General features: G+C 49.0%; 2 long non-coding RNA genes across 2 annotated transcripts; one reads left to right on the top strand and one right to left on the bottom strand.

Annotated features, from left to right (window-relative positions):
• Window positions 1-6,030: 6,030 nt before the first annotated feature.
• Window positions 6,031-8,938, top strand: LOC148217768 (uncharacterized). The gene is made up of 3 exons (XR_015800775.1): window positions 6,031-6,464; window positions 7,127-7,225; window positions 8,735-8,938. It is a non-coding gene; the product is annotated as an uncharacterized LOC148217768 (long non-coding RNA).
• Window positions 7,568-10,245, bottom strand: LOC148217767 (uncharacterized). The gene is made up of 2 exons (XR_015800774.1): window positions 8,855-10,245; window positions 7,568-8,537 (listed from the first exon to the last, which is right to left on the bottom strand). It is a non-coding gene; the product is annotated as an uncharacterized LOC148217767 (long non-coding RNA).
• Between the last annotated feature and the right edge of the window lie 1,072 nt (window positions 10,246-11,317).

Below are 11,317 nucleotides of genomic sequence, written 5' to 3'. Positions count from 1 at the left end.
AAGGTGGAGAGCTGAGGTTCATGCAAGGAAGGGGCCAGGAATTCTTTGTCTGACTGGAAAATGCCAGAGGGGCAGTGTGTGACTCGGATAGGATGATATGTTCGTCTGGCGAGAGTCACAAAAGAATATTTTGGTTTACTGATAACTGGGCAGCTCAGAAGTTACTACTTGACTTAGTTGCTGCTCCCATCTGTTGCACACATAAACAGAGCAAAGCAGACGAATTCTCTCGGAGCCTGAGGTCTTTGACTGGCCCTCCAAAAATGCTGCCCGCTAAAAAACAGACGTGGGGGAGGAAAGTTGTCAGATACAATAGAGCAAGAAAAGGCCACGGGCTTCAAAGTGCCCTCCAGCAGACCATGGAAGTGACGTGTCTGGAAGTGAAACCAGCAGTCTGCTTCCCCAGCCTCCTGGAAGCCTCTAACAGCTACACAGGCAGTGAGGGGAGAGAACAATTCAACCTAAAAATAATTTTCAGTAGCGTTCTGCACTGCTGTTAAAAATACTGCAACCAGGGAATGTGGTGTGGTGATAACTATTAGGCCTGTAAGTCTGGTAACTGGGGCTTTTAGCTCAAACATCTCGGTATGGCTACTTTGAGCCTTGTAAAAGCTGCGTTAAGTCCAATTTCTTGGGTAGTTCTACTAGCTCTAGCCTTGCTTTTCATCCCCTCAGTAACAAAGCAACTCCCTCTCGAGAATGTTATCTACTTTCCATATTATGTGCCTACCAATTTCTGGAATTGCAAATGTCTTTGGATACATGCGTAAATTTAAGTTTCAAGAAAGCTGTCAAGCTAAAACAAAGGCTTGCCATAATGCAGAAGAAAATGTTTTATGGAAGAACTGAGAGGTCCCTACCTGGGCATAGAATTTGCTATACTAAGGTGTGTTCCAAACGGATCTGCCATCTAAACAAGCAGAAAAATAGTTGGAATGTAGTGAGTTCAATTTAACTATTGCTAGAAATAGGAATTATTAGCAGAGCTTGGAGCATGATATCACTAGCAGCAGTAAGACGCTTTTAGCTTGCTTCTCATAAATTACTTGTAAAAAGCATTTGTACCTAGTGTGTAGCAATTAATATTTCCCCATTTTCTTCCCCCCCGCCCCCCAGTCTCAGGTACTCCTTTTATTTTACCCTTTTCTGTCTTGTAACATCACCTTCCTTTATTTTATTCTATCTTCTGTTCTCAGAACATCGCAGCATCCTCTGTCAATGTGAAAGCATTTGTTCATCCTGTCTTGGAATGGCTGTCAATGTTGCCCTCTTCTGGATCACTTTTTTTTTTTTTTTTTTTTTTTTTTTTTAACAATATGTTGCTAAATGTCAGGAAAATTAATCCACAAACACCAGCGGTTTATGTCCAAAAAGGAAACAGAGGAGTCCTTTTTGCTTTATTCGAATAAAGGGAGAGGCCATGGGACATTCCCCTGGGATCTCTCAAATTTTTGGAGGACGCAGCCTCCTTTTTATCCTATTTTCCCGGCCGCATTTCCCTCTCTCTTTTCCCATTGGCTGAGGTACTTGAGAGGCACAGACTTCCCGGAACGCCTGATACCTGAAATTCCCCTCTAATGTATAACCCTCCCTTTTAATTTTTAATTCTTATAGAATTCATAGCTTCCCCCCGTTGCTTCTTTCATCTTTCGATATCCAATTTCATTTATCAGCAGCCCTGCAGTTTGTTTGTAAAGGCAACTATCTCTTTCCATTCATCAATCAGTGGAATCCATCCCATTGTTTCTTTTATCTCTCAGTGCTAGCCTTATCTACAGGCTGATCCACAGCTCATTTGTAAAGACAAATTCAACATTCCTCTCAGCTAATAAATGAGAAGTTAGCTGAAAAAAGTAAAAACTGGATTTTTTTTCCGGTGTGTGTCGGACAATACAGTGGAGAGAATTTGCGGGAGGATGATCGAGGATATCCTATTATAATATCGTTCTCGGACATTTTACTATTTTAGATCATCAGTTGTATTCTGAAAGAAATCTATTTTAATGATATGTGTACGTTTGCACGAAGTTATAGTTAAATATAGCTTGCGGCTGGGCTCTTTAATGAATAGGGGTATTTTTGGTTTTAATTCAATATTTTATGCTTGTGGTGTGTAGTGTGCTGATTTATTTTTTAATGTTATTTACTACGTGCGCTTTTGTTTTTGAGTGAAGGTAACTTTCTGGATGGCTTTGTATTTGAGGCAGAATGAATTGAAGTAGGTTTTTAAAACTGATTTTTCATATGTACGATGGGGAGTTTAGTAGGGGCAGCTCTGATGGTGGGGGCTTGGTTGTTAATTTTATCAGACGGCTTTTGTTAGATACAGCTTTTAATTCTGGAAAGTTTTTTTTTCTAATGTCGTGCTTTGAAGGTGGTTTTCGAGGATGTATGGTATAGCTTTATTTTGTTTGTAGATGGTGTATGATAAGGGCTATGGTCTATTTATCTAATGCCATGTTTTTTCATTCAGGTGTTGATAAGGGAGTTCTTGAATGGCGTTTTGTGTTGTTTTTGGTTTTGGTGGGGCGTTGTTTTTAAAGGATACCTTGATAAGGTTTGCCGATGGCGTTCTAGCCTGTAGCATAAGGCATAGGGTAGTTTTTGAATTATTTTGTGGTGGCTTTGATTCTTGCCAGTATGTAGTGTTTGTTTGAGGTAATGCTGTGTAGCTAATTTCTGTTTTCTTATTAATATTAGAATTGGAGTGTTGTAGTATATGGGCTGTTATTATATCCTAGGGGTTCTATTTATTTGGTTTGATTGTTTTCTAGTTATGGATAATTTTTCTCAAAAAACCATTTTCAGGATTTCAGGCGTGACACAAAAGAACGCTCAGATTGCTGGAAGGGAAACGTGTGCCCAGATTGTCTCGAAGCAGTGCTGCTGTCGGTTCTCGTTCAGTTGTGTCTTCTGAAAATGAGACTGTTGTATTCATTGCGCTGTGCTAAACACTTGTCATTCTCCCAATGCCAGGAAACAGATGAAGCTTGAAGAAAGAGGAAGGAATTTGGAAGCGTACAAAGAAGCTGAGAAGAGGTTCAGAGATCAGGGTGCTCACTGGCAGCAGGGGCTGGGGTTAGGGCTGAGCAGGAGCAAAGCCGGAGCACATCAACCTCACCTCGTGTTTTCTCGGGGGCTTTATGGCCCTGGCAAGAGAGAGATGTTCACTGACGAGTCCCAGGCCGAGCCGTGAGCACAGCATGTTGTGTTGGAGCTGGGGGTTTTTTTTGAGACGTTCAGCAGCCACACTCTCTAGTCAAGAGTCCTGAGGTTTGTTGCTGCTCCACTTTCATCCTCATATCCAGCTTCCAGCCCTTTTCTTCTCTCTGTCCAGTGTGTCTTTTGTGTTCCTTTCTTGTCCTGTGTGCTCCCCATCCCATTCCCGTTCCCTACGGAGGGGGAGGGTGTGGAGACTGGGGGCTCCGACGTGGTTTGGGGCACCCCAAGGTCCCTGGGAAAGGGAGCCGGGCTGCGCTGGAGGAGCAGGTGAGTCGGGCATGGGGGGGGGGTCATGGTGGGTGCCAGAACATTGAGAGGGAGGGGTGGGTGTAGAATGCATGAAAAACAGAACCATAAAAAATACCTAAATATAGTCTAAAAGGAATGTTTAAATGCTTTTTATTTGGGTAGAGGCACGGTTTTTATAGCTAATATAAAAATAAAATATAAAGAATAGAAATAGATTGGTATACATGTAAAATATAATGAAATATAAGTAGCAAATATCTATGAAAAATCTAGTGTATAACAGAAATAATGCAAATATAAGAATATGTATAAATATAAAATAGAGCTATGAGAATGGGAATAAGAATGGGGTAAAACATCAGTGAGAAATGGAAAAAAACCACATGAAAAATGGTGGGAAAATCAGTGAGAAATGGAGAAAAATCAGTGAAAAACGGGGGAGGAATCTTTGAAAAATGGGGAAAAAAATCAGTGAGAAATGGGGGAAAAAAAATCCATGAAAAATGGGGGAATAAATCAGTGAGAAACGGGGAAAAGTGGGGGAAAAAATAATTGAGAAATGGGGGAAAAAATCCGTGACGAATGGCGGGAAAAGTCATTAAGAAATGGGGGGAAAAATCAGTGAGAAACAGGGAAAAAAATCAATGAGAAATGGGGGAAAATTTGGGACAAAATCAGCGAGAAATGGGGGAAAAATCAGTGGTAAATGGGGGAAAAGTCGATGAAAAATGGGGGAATATTCAGTGAGAAATGGGGGGGGGGGGGGGGGGAAATCAGTGAGAAATGGGGAAAAAATCCATGGAAAACAGGCAAACAATCCATGGGCAATGGCGGGAACAGAGCGAGCTGTTGTTGCTCGTGCTGTGGTGGCCGATGCTGTGGGGAAAAAATAAGTGAAAAATGGGGGCAATAATCAGTGATAAATGGGGAGAAAATCAGTGATTAATGGGCGGAAAAATGCATGAAAAATGGAAGGAAAAATTCAGAGAGAAATGGGGGCAAATATCAGTGATAAATGGGGAAAAAAAATCAGTGATTAATGGGGGGAAAAATGCATGGAAAATGGGGGGAAAATTCAGAGAGAAATGGGGGCAAAAATCAGTGAGCAATGGGGGGGAAAATCGGGAAATATCCATGGAAAAATGGGGGGAAAAAATCAGTGAGAAATGGGGGAAAAAATCAGTGAGAAATGGGGGAAACATCATGGTGAAATGGGGAAAAAAAATCTTTGATAAATTGGGGAAACAAATCATTGAGAAATGGGGGGAAAAAATCAGTGAGAAATGGGGAAAATATGGGAAAAAATCCACGAAAATTGCGGGAAAAAATGCATGAAAAATTGGGGAAAAATCAGTAAGAAATGGGGGAAAAAATCCATGAAAAATGGCGGGAAAAATCAGATCGGCGATCGATAGCTAATGCGTGCCGATCGATTAGATCGGCGATCGATTGATCACGACTACCGATCGATTATATCGGCGATCGATTGCTAATGCCTGCCGATCGATTATATCGGCGTTCGATTGCTAATGCCTGCCGATCGATTAGATCGGCGATCGATTGGTAATGCCTGCCGATCGATTAGATCGGCGATCGATTGATCGCGCCTGCCGATCGATTAGATCGGCGATCGATTGCTAATGCCTGCCGATCGATTAGATCGGCGATCGATTGGTAATGCCTGCCGATCGATTAGATCGGCGATCGATTGGTAATGCCTACCGATCGATTAGATCGGCGATCGATTGATCGCGCCTGCCGATCGATTAGATCGGCGATCGATTGATCGCGCCTGCCGATCGATTAGATCGGCGATCGATTGCTAATGCCTGCCGATCGATTAGATCGGCGATCGATTGCTAATGCCTGCCGATCGATTAGATCGGCGATCGATTGATCGCGCCTGCCGATCGATTAGATCGGCGATCGATTGCTAATGCCTGCCGATCGATTAGCTCGGCGATCGATCGATCGCGCCTGCCGATCGATTAGATCGGCGATCGCTTTCCAATGCCTGCCGATCGATTGCTAATGCACACTATTTGCACACTCCTTGCACACCCTTTGCACTCATACAGAGGCAGGAGGTTTCTCAGTTCTGGTCGGGGTTTTTTGGGGCGTTCATTCAGGGGGATTTCCTCAAGGATTGGGACACTCCTTGATTCCATCCCTTGCCTGTCTCCCAAGCGCCACCCTGTGGGCAGAGCGCGGTACTGCGCGCCTGCCTCTCCCAAGATGGCGGCTCGGGTGTCGCTCCCCGACCTTCTAACTCTGGCTGCAAAAGGAGGGGGGCACAGCAAGGAGCCCGCTCGCTCTAGTGGGATGCCTGCGCACGACGCCGACACCGATCCCACGGGTGCGATTTTCGGCGGCGTTTCCAATCGTGCGGACATCTCCTTCAGCCCGCTTCGGCCCGGGGAAGAGGGGCGGGGCCGCCAGCGATGGTCCCGGCGCAGCCCGGGCAGGCTCGGGGCGGAGCCGGGGCTTGGCGAGGCGGGGCACGGAGGTCCCGGGGACGGGACCGGGCGGGGCCGGGGCGGTGCTTTAGGGGCGGTCCCCAGTGGTCCCGGGCGGCACCGGGGGCGGGGCCGGGTGATCCCGGAGCGGTACCGAGCTGTGCTGGGGACGGTGCTGCAGGGGCGGTGCCGGGCCCGCCTCAGGGTGATTGAATGCCCAGAAATCGCCTCCTCTGCCCCGTGCTCACACTGAGCTGCGGGCTGCAGCGTGCTGTCGGAGCTCCGCACACAGCACGGATTTGGGCTTCCCCTCCTCTCAAACCCTCTCCCCCTTCTTCCTCCTCCTCATCTTCCTCTTTGTCCTCTGTCACTGCTGAGGCTCTGGAAAGAACTGAAATTCTGCAGGGAGAGATGTCCTCTCGTGGCCCCAGGGACTGCCTCGGCACGGGCCACGAGCGCCTCCGGCCCCTGCCTTCTCCTGCTTGAAAAGATCACCTGGAGCCCGAGCTCGGGGGGGTGAAATCAGCTGAAATCCAGGTAACTCTGTCAAGTGCCCCCCAGGGACATCGGCGGGGCTGGGGGATGAGGGTTTGAAACAGCAAATTCTTTGGAATATACACCTGTCCCTGTGCCGATGCTGCTGAGCTTCCTGCCACAGTATATCCCCACTCCATGAGGCGCTGTGAGGTTATGGCAGTGGGAATTGAGCAGGGAATTCGGGGCTATGGGCATAATTCACGGGAGCTAGCAAAGCTGACAGCCAACCCCAAATCGGGGCACAGCACAGAGAACAATCTGTGTGCTGCCCTGTCAGCTCAAGCTCCTGGGCTGGGAAGTATTGGGAGTTAAATGTATGGAATTACACAAATCACAGCAACTGGCATCACCCAGAGGGACAATCCAAGGCCCAAACAATTCCTCCACAGTCCACTCTGGGAAAAACACCCTGTGCCTGCCAGGAGCTCTGACCCTGCTTTTCCTACCAGCTCCTGAGCAGTGTCAGGGCCACCACGACGCCTTTAAAATCCAGATAAACCCCAAATCCTACACAGTGAATAATCCAAAGAAAGTACTGAATTGTTGTCATTAAAAGCTCAAAACTCATTAAGAATTCTATGACAACAGTGTAATGGACTCCCAGGAACCTCATGAATGCTCTCGGTTTCATTTTTGTGTATTTTTACTCCCTCATTTGGCAGCTTGTAAAACTTATCCTGGAATTCAGAGGTCAAGCAGGATCGACTTTGGATTGACCTTCACCTCTGGTCCCACTTTGTGCAAACACAACTCGTGCCCAGGTGGGTGAACTCATCACCTCAGCTTTTCACTCCAGAGTATCCCCTCCTTATTTCCCTGTAGATGAACTCAGATCCACTCCTCACCTCCACTGGTCATCCAAGCGTCCATTCTGTTCCCCACAGGCCCTGGTGGCCCCAGGGAGCTCCCTTGGCCTTTCTCCTGCCCCTCTGCAGCCCGAGGTCGCTACACAAACAGTTCTTGTGTCCCCTCTAAATGACCCCGGGTTTTCTGCTCAATGAATGGCATGACCCGTGCCCACTGCTCATGATTCACCCAACCAAAATCAAGAGCAAATGTTGCTTGGGCTTTAAGAACTTGAAATAACTCTGAAGCAAAAGAAATCACCTTTTTCTCCTGGTTTTTATTTTTATTTTTTCATTTAAGATGCTGGACTTGCCTCTGTGGATGTGTGCTGAGCTCTCACTGCAGGGGACTGTCAGGCCTGAATGGCTGTGAGTTCGTGTTCTTCTCAGTAGGGAATCAGAAATTATTCTTAGACCATAGAATTGTTTTCTGAAACCTTTCCCCTTTCCTCTTTGTGCCTTTGAATTTTTCAGCTGTTCCCTGTTGTCACTTCCCCTGCCTGACTTCTGTGCAGCTCCTAGCTGGGAAAAACTGGGAAAACTTAGGGGGTACAGAGGTGGAATTTTTGGCTGGATTTTTCTAACATTTCTAATTTTGCTGAACTTATTTCCCCAGTGAGAAGAGCACGAACTCACAGCCATGCAGGCCTGACAGTCACTGCGGGAAATCTGACACAGTATTAATAAGTAACCTTTCCTGAGAGCAGTCACCACCCCAGTCCTCCAGCCTTGTCAAATGTTTGCAATGAATGGAGCCAAGTTCTAATCCTTAATCTAAATTTATGTCAGCTTTTGTTAGAAAGATACCGGACAGTAAATCATACAAGAGAATTTAAAAATTGCACAAAGAATAACCGGCCCAGACCAAACCCAACCGCCCCCATCAGTGCTCCACCCCAATTTTGGGAGAAACAGTGATACAGTTTATAAATACTCTCCTTCCACACTATTCAGTCCTTCACCGCACATCCCCAGAGAGGAGTCCCTCAGACCTTGCTCCCCTGAACACCAGGAGAGCTGGAGTTTCACCCAGATCCCACATTCCCATGGCAGTTAATCCCAGCAGGGAGGCAAAGAGGAACCCTGCATCCTCTGACATAGCCCACAGCACGGGCAGCACCAGGAGCCCTCCAGGCTCAGACCTCTGGTGCTGAAGCCTCTGGGCTTTGGCTGATCAAACACCACAGCTCTTGGCAAAGATGCCAGGAGAGTCGTGATTCTTCCTGTCCTGAAAGAGAGGAGGAAAAGAAAATTAAGTCGACTGCAGAAGGATTCCAGCTCTCAACTTCTGCTCTGATTCCTCACTCTGGGGTTTTATCCATGACAAGTGACACCAATTCAGAGTGCCCTTTTCCAGCATTTTTATTCCTAACTATTAAAAGGATGCTCATTTCTCTTATTGTATTCTTTGCTTAATTTTATTAGAGGCATTTTCATCCCAGACCCCACTTGTCAGTTCTTCAATCCTTTAGCACTGGACTTGGCACAAAGGGATACCCGTGGTGCTGCATCACAAGAAATCCCAAAGAGAAACCCCTTCCAAACCTGACGGAGAAAGCTTTCAAGGCACTCCAGAACACAGACAGCTTTTCCTGCCTTGTCAGGCCACACCAATTCTGTCCCATCCACCTGAACTGTGCAGGTGAGGAAAAGGCTTTCCTTGCTCCTCGGGAATCACTGTCTGAGACCACAGATGTCCATCCTGGGCAGCACCTGGAAACAACGTGGGAAAGGCAAAATGAGAGTGTTTTCTATCAGAAAATTACTACTACTAATAAAAATAACAATCAGAACTTCTGGACAAATTTAGTAACATCACTTTGATATGAGAAATACAGGCCATGCCCATCCTTGTAGCCCAGGTGAAAACAGGAAGGAGAACTAGAGGAAAAGCAGAGTCCCTTATTTGATCTCTGGACACAAACGGAGGCCTTTTCCCTGTGAAACCAAACTCACCCTTCCAGGGTTCCTGAGATCAGCTACGAGGAGGCTTTTGGCACTCCAAGAGCAGCTGGGTCACAGCTGGATGCGGCTTGGGTCTGGGAGACACCGTGCTCCTTCTGGAATTATAGCACGCAAATGCCTGCTCCTGGCCCCAGGCCCGGAGATAAAATCTGTGGGGTTTTTCCCTGTGCAACATTGTTCACCCCTCCCAGGTTCCTGAGATCTGCACAGAGGAGGCTTTGGGCACCCCAAAGGCAGCCAGGGTTACAGGTGGGGGCAGCTTGGGGCTGGGAGAAATCCTCATCCATTTGGAATTTTATCAGGCAGAAACCTGGCTGGGTGCACAGGTCTCTGGACACGACCAGTGGCCCTTTCCCCTGTGAAACAAAACTCACCCTGCCAGGCTCCTGAGACCACTTAGGAGGAGGGGTTTGACTCTCCAAGAGCAGTCGCAACGAGAGATGCTCACACAGAAGGCCATGCAGAAGAGGAAACGAGCGCACCCGCAGCCCCCCAAGGCGCGCCCCAACGCCCCAGACCCGGCACTGCCAGCTCGGGCAGTCCCATAAAGCATCCCCCGCCTCCGCAGCGGCGGGACAGGCGGGGCCCGGGGTCCCGAGGAAAACCGAGCGTGCCCGGAGGCGCGGCAGGACGGCAGCGCAGCGCCGCCTGGCGGCGGAGCAGGAGAGCAGCGCCGGGCCCCATGGCAGTATCGGTACCCGTGCGCCCCCTGCTGTCCGCGGCGATGCAGCGCCCGATGCCGAGTTCCACGCCCGTGCCGCCGAGGGAGAGGGGCACCGCTGGCTGGGGCCTCCCCGCCGACACGGACAGAAGCCGAAGCAGAAGCCCCGGTGCCATTGGCGGCCCCTACCCAGCGGGCCGGGCTCCGCCGGGCCCGCGGCCCCGCGCGGTATCGGGTCGGCCCGCTCCCGTCTTCGTCGCACCCGGGCCCTGCTCCTGGCATGAAGCGCGTCACCGCCCCGCGCCGTCCCGCCCCCCGCGCGTCATCGCGTGAGTTCGGCGGCCCGCCCCGGGGGCGGTGCCGGGGGGCGCTACCCGGGGCGGTGCCGGGGCGGGTGCCGGGGGCGTTCCCGGTCGCCGTGCCGGGGTAGCCCGGGGAGCGGTTCCGGGAGCGGTTCGGGGGGCGGTGCCGATTGCAGTCCCGGTCACTGTCCCCAGTCCCCGTCCCCAGTCCTGGTCCCGGTCCCAGTCCCCGGTTCCGGTCCCCGATCCTGGTCCCAGTCCCAGTTCCCCGTCCCGGAACCCGATCACGGTCCTGGTCCCAGTCCCCAATCCCGGTCCCGGTCCCTGTCTCCAGTCCCCGTCCCCGATCCCGGTTCCGGTCCCTGTCCCAGGTCCCCGTCCGCGATCCCGGTCCCTGTCCCATTTCCCCGTCCCGGTCCCCGATCCCAGTCCCGGTCCACGTCCCCGATCCCGATTTTTCCCCCCCTTTCACACTGATTTTTCCCCCGATTTATCAATGATTTTTTTCCCCATTTTTTCCCATTTCTCACTGATATTTTCCCCCATTTTTCAGGGATTTTTTTCCCCATTTCTCACTGATTTTTTTCCCCATTCTTCATGGAGTTTTGCCCCCGTTTTTCACTGATTTTTCCCCATTTCTCACTGACTTTTTCCCCATTTTCCCCCATTTCTCACTGATATTTTCCCCCATTTTTCATGGATTTTTTCCAGATTTATCCCCATTTCCCACTGATTTTTCCCCATTTTTCATGGACTTTTCCCCCCCGTTTCTTACTTATGTTTTTCCCCGATTTCTCATTGATTTCCCCCCCCCCCCATTTCGCACTGATTTTTTACCCATTTTTCCCCATTTCTCACTGATTTCTTTCGCCATTTTTCATGGAATTTCCCCACCCATTTCTCACGGATTTTTTCCCCACTTTTCCCCATTTCTCACTGATTTTTCCCCCCATTCTTCAGGGATTTTTTTCCCCATTTCTCACTGATTTTTCCCCCCATTCTTCATGATTTACAGGATACTCTATCGTGAATGGAAAGCAATTAAAGGAAGGGGGGAGGTTACCAGCCACCTGGTCAGCT

The sequence above is a fragment of the Sturnus vulgaris genome, unplaced genomic scaffold (genome assembly GCF_052056855.1).
Source record: "Sturnus vulgaris isolate bStuVul1 unplaced genomic scaffold, bStuVul1.hap1 Scaffold_302, whole genome shotgun sequence".
NCBI classification, from domain to species: domain Eukaryota; kingdom Metazoa; phylum Chordata; class Aves; order Passeriformes; family Sturnidae; genus Sturnus; species Sturnus vulgaris.
The sequence above is the reverse complement of the archived record's forward strand: the minus strand, read 5'-3'. Positions and strand labels throughout refer to the sequence as shown.